General features: G+C 35.0%; 1 long non-coding RNA gene across 1 annotated transcript; it reads left to right on the top strand.

The window, feature by feature from the left end:
* The first annotated feature begins 1,060 nt into the window (after positions 1–1,060).
* LOC117318597 lies at positions 1,061–6,656 on the top strand. The gene is made up of 2 exons (XR_004530415.1): positions 1,061–1,110; positions 6,211–6,656. It is a non-coding gene; the product is annotated as an uncharacterized LOC117318597 (long non-coding RNA).
* Positions 6,657–8,563: the final 1,907 nt, after the last annotated feature.

Here is an 8,563-nt window from a genome sequence, read left to right as displayed (position 1 = left end):
ACTTCACACAGCCTTTCACATTTACAAATTATAAGTCTAATCTGATGGAAGATGTATCTAACTGGCAACCGTCTCAACAGAAAACATGCAGTCCTGATGACATAGCTTAATAAACATACACTGGTATGTAATATTTATTCTGCTTCAGTTTGTAGCTTCATCGCTTCTGTGATTTGTTCACGCGGTGGTGGACGTCCAAAGAACGAGAACAACTATTCGCTTGAAGACTTGAACCCTTTCCTGTTGTGGCCGATTTGTTCGTCTTCACACAACACTGACCAAATGCTGATGTCAACACAACGCTAGTCCAGTATGGCGTCCAAATGATCAGTCCTGGTCCGTACCAGGGGCTGTCTGCCTTTGAATTCCATGCTCTTCCGACCGCAAAGGTGCAGATTACTAATTATGGCACGCCTGACGGTGACAATGGAATGTGCTGGCTATTGTACCTTAATCCCACCTCCGCCCACAACGCCACTGTGTTACAGTATCAAGGGGACTCGACAAACCGAGGTCTGGAGCTTCGATATACCGACACACAATCTGTCACTGTCAATATGTCACATATATCACTCACCACATTTAATTGTCACATAGAATCGCTTGTCACATATATCGAGGAGATCTTACTGCTGATGCTGCGTTTCTTTTCGTACCTACTACAACAGGTGAGCATACTGTTTTTCTCTTTAAACATCTTAGATAATACCTCACACTAAGCAATCCAATCTAAGCAGACTAGGATTACCTGTGATCTTAGGTATTTTCAGACGAGAATTACCATTTCTAAAACCTATTTTTGTTTCTTTGAGACCTATTGACTGAATTTCGGTAAGTTTTGAACGATGGTGGTCGATTGAATTCCATAGTTAAATACTACATGGTTTATCTCTCGACAGATTTAATGGTCACTTAGGATCACGTGTAACATAGATACCTTCACCAGATGTAATTGTCACATAGGATCGCGTGACATATAACTCCCCGAGGCTCACCATATTGTGACATAGGTACATTACTCACTATACCGATCATTTTAATGTATTGTTTTATTTTCTCTAGGAGATCTTACTGCGGATGCTGTGTTTCTTTTCGTACCTACTACAACAGGTGAGGACACTGTTTTTCTCTTTAAACATCCTAGATAATATGATTGATTTCTTTTTTTGATCACTTCGATGATAAGTTTTGAATATTGTATAGCCTATTAGTGTAAAAGTTATATTCAATTCTTTACAGTTAGTATGCTCATTTTTGTACCCCATGATAAGGTAATGTAATTTTCTAGGATTTATTGTATATCCATAACCTTGGAATAAATGTTCAATTTGCTGCCAAAATTCATTCAAGTATTTGCATTCTATGAAATAGTGTAAATAATTTTCTTGTATTTTACATACATTACACATTTCGTCTTCTTCTATTTTCCATCTATAAAGATGCCATTTTGCCGGGATAATATTATGAAATAGTTTCCATCTGAACATTTTTTGTTTGTTGTCTTCTAAACATTTAAATATAAAAATCATAAGATCAATGTAAGTTTGTGTATGTGCTATATCAAAAGTATTTCTCCACAATTGCCTGCAATGTGTTTGCTCAAATTTGTGAGAAACAAGTATGTCATATACACTCTTATTTGTAAGTTGTTCAACTGCAATATATTTTGAGTTTCTTTTATCATAAATTTGAATCCGCGCTGTTGTTTTAACTTTTGTATGTTTTGATATCTGTGACTTAATTGTCCGCTTCCATTCGAATGGTATAGCTTTTTTCAATTGCGTTATTTCACTAATCCAGTTTCGTTTATTTTTCAGTTTATGTAGAATATTTATTTCATCTATTTCATTATTTTCATTAAGAATATCATCTATAAATATCAGCCCGCTCTCAATGAAATTATCTATCAATAGACATTTCCCTTTAATTTTAATATTTCTATTTCCCCATATAACCTCCTGTCGAATATTTGCAAAGTTAGAGCTTTTTTTTCTATACCCCCCATTAATGCTAATCCATGAATCTAAAATACCTCTATAAAAGGGTGGTAAAAACTCATTTCTAGTAATGAGATTATCTATCTTATCAATGTTCATCTTGAAAATAAGAAGATTTTGACCAAATTTGATAAGAAGATCAATGGGAATTGTTTTCCAGTTTGAATCAGTTTTGTCTACTAGCCTTTTTATCCAAGTTATATTCATCATTTTAATATGGGACTCAATATCTCTAATATTCAGTCCTCCCTTTTCATATGTTCCTATTAGAGTTTTTCTTTTAACTTTTTCCCGTTTACCGTCCCATACGAACTCATGTATGCTCTTTTCTAGTTCCTTAATATTATTGTTTTCAATCGTTTGTACATTGGCTAGGTAAGTAACTTTTGGAATGATCAAAGAATTCACCACTAATATTTTCCCAATCATTGTGAGTTTTCTTTTTTTCCAGTTTTTTAACATTTCATCTACCGTTGTTTTTTTGTCTTGCCAATTCAAGTTACTACATACTTTCTTATTAGTTCCAAAATATATCCCAAGCGATTTTACTTCTGCTCGCCAATTAATACCAGTATACAAGTTATTTCTCCGCTTGTTGGGTCCTAATAATAGACCCTCTGTTTTACCCTCATTTAGTTCTAGTCCTGATAACTTCCCGAATTCTTTTACAACTTTTATTGCGTTTTCAATGTCACCATATTTTAAAAATAATGTTGTGTCGTCCGCTAATTGTGCTATCTTCACGTGCCTTCTTTTAAGTTTAAATCCCGAAATATTTGGCTCAATCCTTATTTTTATAGCTAACACCTCGACCGCAATAACAAAAATTAAGCAAGAAAGTGGACATCCTTGTCTTATTCCCCTTGAAATTCCATAGTCTCCTGTCAACCAATTGTTATTTTTAACCATTCCCCTAATATTTTTATAAAGTGTTTTTACCCAATGAATAAATGATTCCCCAAATCCAAACTTCTCTAAATATGTGTACATAAATTCCCATTCTATCGAATCAAAAGTTTTTTGAAGTCAAGAAATAAAATACAAGTATCTATATTAAATTTTTCTGAATAATCAATAATATCTTGTATTTGTCTGATATTAAATCCTATAAATCTGTTTTTAATATAACCGTTTTGGTCAGTGTGTATTATTTTATGCATAACTTTTTTTAATCTATTTGCTAATACATGCGCTGATATTTTGTAGTCTATGTTCAAAAGCGTTATCGGTCTCCAATTTTCTAATTTGTGTATTTCATTTTTCTTATAAATTAACGTTACCAATCCATTTTTTTGCGTTTCACTGAGCTCCCCATAGTGATATGCCTCATTTAATGATTCCACAACTATGTTTCCTATCTCTGGCCATAATTTATCATAAAATTCTACTGAAAGGCCATCTGTACCCGGACTTTTGTTTTTCTTCATCTTTTTTAATGCCTCTGTACATTTCTTTGAGACCTATTGACTGAATTTCGGTAAGTTTTGATCGGTGGTAATCGATTGAATTGCATAGTTAAATACTACATGTTTTAATCCCGTTTTCCCTGTGCGGCTCGGTGCTTCCTTGATGGACAATGGTCCTCTTATTACCCTGACTGATTATGTTCCCATCGAATATTCGTCCTCTTGTTACCCTGACTACTATTTTCCCATCGAATATTCGTCCTCTTGTTACCCTGACTGCTATTTTCCCATCGAATATTCGTCCTCTTGTTACCCCGGCTATTTCATACCATTGAATATTCATCCTCTTGTGACCGTAGCTATTTCTTCCCATTTCATATTCGTCCTCTTGTGATACAAGCTATTTCATACCATTGAATATTCGTTCTCTTGTCACTCTGGGTATTTCAAACCATTGAATATTCGTTCTCTTGTTACTCTGGGTATTTCAAACCATTGAATATTCATCCTCTTGTGACCCTAGATATTTCTTCCCATTTCATATTCGTCCTCTTGTGACACAAGCTATTTCATCCCATTAAATATTCGTCCTTTTGTATAACCTTGGCTAATTGATCCCATTACATATTCGTCCTTTTGTGACAGGCTATTTTATCCCATTGAATATTCGTCCTTTTGTAACCTTGGCTAATTGAGCCCATTAAATAGTCGTTCTCTTGTAACCCCGGCAATATTATCCCATTGAATTTTCGTCCTCTTGTAACCTTGGCTAATAGAGCCCATTAAATAGTCGTTCTCTTGTGACCCTGAATTATTGATCTCTTTGGATATTCGTCGTTTTTTTTTAATTCTGGCTCTGTGCCAGCAACGTACCAGCTCAAGGTCAAAACAACAATGATACCATTATTTATATTCGGCCTTCAACAATTTGAGTAAATTAAAACCTCTTCAAATTTTTATTTGGAAAGAACTTTGTTGTTTATATAGCACTACTCGATACCATTGATGTATAATCATATTTTAACATTCGAATTTCTTACAGTGTATAGTCTGGTATCCTTTGTACAGCACAACCATGGGTGTAATACAATAGATACTTAATATAAAGGACTATCGGTTCAAATATTTTATATGGACCAAATATCACATGACATTCAGGCTTACTCACGGTCGCATTTGATTTGGTCAATAAAACAGTCTGTGGAATTTTCCGTGAGTGACGTCCTCTCAAGTACAGGTGTCCTAGAATATTAATATTGCGGTTTATAATGGATGTTTTCCGTTTGTTCAGTTGTGGTGTTTTGCTTCATTTGTAAGTTTTGGTACTATATAGCAAATGTTAACAGTAAGATTCTCATAAAATATAGTCCACACCTTCTGTGTGTTTATATATTTGGAAAAATCGAAAAACACGTAGAAAAAAGTCGATGCTCTAGACTATTGCTTTACCATTGGCTAAAAAGGGACATCATTATCTAGTCGGAAAGGATTTGTAACAAAATAACAATGTCTTGGGTAATACAAACTATATTTTACGAGTGTGATAAAAACATTAGCCATATGAGTGAAATATACTTGGTATTACTGAAGATACTGTTATTTATATATTTATACATTCTGTTTACTACATTTTATAGCAAAATATACCAAGGCAGCTCAATCTCTCCCAGAATTCATTGCAGTCGCCTGGAAATGGCTAACAAATATACAAATGTATGCCAAATCGTTACGTTTTGTATTCTATCTTGCATTATTGCGTCATATAACATCACGAAGAGCTAGATGCAAATCTTAATTTTCCCCATTGTCGTTTGCAAGCAGCGTTCTGATTGGTCGAATCAGAAAAAGCGATATCTTTGAAAAATATCATGTCTTATAGAATGAATAATTTTCGACATTTCACTGGGTAAAATGTAATAAACATATGTATATGTACTATAGACTCCATATACCGCCGGCCAGAGCTGGTAGGTAGTCGACTGGTCCCCTAAGAATAGGGCGAACACGCGGCTTTATTATCTATGCACGTTTGTCCTACTATTCCTTAATAAGTTTACATTGATCGCCAAAAGCCTGATCAATAGGCGTAAATACTGTCGAAAATATGTACATTCAGAGCTGCACTTGCTTAGACCAGAGGGCAAATATTTCAACAGAAATGAATGTTGGAAAAAGTAAATGACGGTTTTTTGTGCAAACGTTAGCATTGTATTTGGTTGTTTTATTTATTGATTATTATTTTACAACACATGAAGACAAATCCTTTAAAATTATCTGTATCATTATCATTTATTTAATTATCTTAATGCAACATGATAAAAGTATGCTCGAAAAATTAGGATAAGACTTCATCATTATTTTCATTAAAACATCAATAAAGAGAACGTTAGATCACACTCACGTAGAAATATTCTATTTCGTTGTGATATGAGGTCAGACTTTTTAATACTGGCTAACCCTACAGTAGTTCTCATTTTGAGAATGTGACATAACCTGACCTCGATGTGTGGCTGGTGTCGTTGATAAACCAAAGACGCTTACTCGTTGGAGCACCTGGTCTTATATTTCCCTTGTACCTTTTCCGGAGTATCTGTGCAGTTATATTTCCTTTTTATTTTTCCCTCGTTTTTTTCGATATCGAGTCAGAATTATGGTTCCGTTTATATGCCTATATTCGCTATTATATTTGTCTTTAACATTGTAAACCCAAGGGACACACTGATTCATGATAAACAAAACCTATTATTCGTCTAAAAGAACAAAAACTGGGTCAATATAAATATAAGTGTTCTGTTATATTTCTACAGTTCAGTCTACGTTACCGGTTAGTGGTGTCTGTAGAACATTCACCAAAGCAGACAACATGGCGATAGCAATCCCCACAGAGCAGCACGTCGTGTCGGACAAGGCGGAGTGTGTTTTACATTGTAACAGGCGACCATGGTGCTCACAATTTGCTGTCCAATCAGAGGCGGGGGGTGGCATCGTGTGCACTCTAGGGACGGTTTCGTCGAATACCGGGAGTCATACCAGATCCGTTCTCTACAGTCTGTTATGACAGTGCTATTTATCCCATAACTACGCTTGTTCCACAACTGATATGGCACGTGATAAAATATGTAGCAGTGTGTTATTGTTTTTGTTTACACACCGCGGTGTGTTACCACTTTCTAATTTAGCCTCCAATTGGTCATGTGTGACCCCCAACAAATCTGATTCGCTAATTAAATAACTTCTGGCCTTTGACCTTGCACTATTTTGACTACTCTCACTTATTCTTTTTGTCTTCTCACTGTCTGTCTTCAAAAGATCAACGTTTTGTGGATTTGCCGGTGGTCAACATTAGCATAACTGGGTGATAGGGGTGTCCTTATGGAAATGTCGATTAATCTGGGGTTCGAGTCGTACGCAATTTACAATTTGATGATGGTAAAATAGACGACGCACAGAAGCGAGATATTGCATCGATTATAGCAGAGACCTATATACTAGGGATTCGCAACAAGCTCATTGGCTTACCAAACGTCACCGCCGAGCGGAAGTTCGGGTGATTTATCCCAGAGTGCATTGCTGCTCCTACTGTTTAGACGCCATATTGAAAGTACGCCTGAAACACGGTCAGCTTTATCACAGCTCATAGAAGACTATTGTCCGATAACAAATCACGGGAATCAAACGTAAGTGCAATTTTTTTATGTAAACTGGTGTTTCAAACGTATTCCGCCGTACTTTATGTTCGGAAGACTGCACATGTGACCGTTCAACTTCTTTTCACGGCGATTACCGCGCTGGTTAGCTTATGTCGGGCCGCTTATGTCTGGTGTTAAGGACACTGCTACATGGTTTCAGTTTAACTCCTTTTTTATTTATTGACCAATTTCAAAATGGTTTTCAAATAATTCTTGCTCGATAGTTACTCTATCGCGTTTAGTCAAATTTGTTGTGTAATTCATTGTGAATATTTAGTAATTGCCCAGTGAAAATAGTAAACAAAACAAATTATGGTTATACTGTGAATGGCTGGTGTTAAGGACAGTGCTACATGGTTTCAGTTTAACTCCTTTTTTATTTATTGACCAATTTCAAAATGGTTTTCAAATAATTCTTGCTCGATAGTTACTGTATCGCGTTTAGTCAAATTTGTTGTGTAATTCATTGTGAATATTTAGTTATTGCCCCGTGAAAATTAGTAAAAACAACAAGAGAAAAAGATGGCTGTTATATACTATCGTCTATTTTATTTTTAACTGGAAGGTGTATATAATTTAAACTATCCATTAATTATATTCAATTCAACTTTAATATCATATTTATGATTAGATTAGTGATTTGATAGCTATTATCTGTAGAATTTTATATAGTATAACCATGACTTCTGTTAACATTGATCTCATGAATAATAAAGCCATTATTGAAAGAAATGCATTAATTGAAACTAATTGAAAAAAAAACATAAATCAGTCTAATGTAAATTAAATTAAATATGATACTTTTTGTAAATTATTTAGTGTTTCAAAACAGATATTTGATACAGAATTGCAGGGATTGATCGAGGAATGAGTGTGTTGGAATATAATAGCTATGATATCTTTTGCACATAGCAAAACATTAAATACTGTGGTATATATTTTATTGTATTGTGTGGGAAATTAATAAAATCAAAATGTTATATTTTTTTCCCCATTATGACCGATATATATACCCCCCCCCCCCCCCCCCCCAACCTTTGGGGCATTGATCACACCTTACCTTTGATAAAAACAGTTATACCTAGTCATGGGGCATCTCCTAATAAACTCAAAGGGGGTCCATTCAGAATATATGTAGAGTATATACCTGTATGTACCTGTACTTCTGGGTCTACAGAAAAAAATATTGTCATGGTGATCACCTGGGCTCCCCCACTCCATCCAAACCATAAGGATATTGGCCACACCTTTATTACCTTTGAGATATACATCAATCAACAGGTGTGTCTCATTGTCATCACCTGTCCTGAGGCTGGCCATGTCCATCTCCCCAAAATACTAGAGTTTACTAAAGGCATGCTGTGCAGTATACAATCTAAATATTTACCTGTACTCTGGAAGACAAAAATCCCTCAGGTGTGTCCTCATTCCCTAATTAAACTTAAATGAGTCCATTCATATTTAGATATAT

This window comes from Pecten maximus, unplaced genomic scaffold, assembly GCF_902652985.1.
Source record: "Pecten maximus unplaced genomic scaffold, xPecMax1.1, whole genome shotgun sequence".
Lineage (NCBI taxonomy): Eukaryota > Metazoa > Mollusca > Bivalvia > Pectinida > Pectinidae > Pecten > Pecten maximus.
Note: the sequence above shows the minus strand (reverse complement) of the source record. Positions and strands in the feature narration are given on the sequence as shown.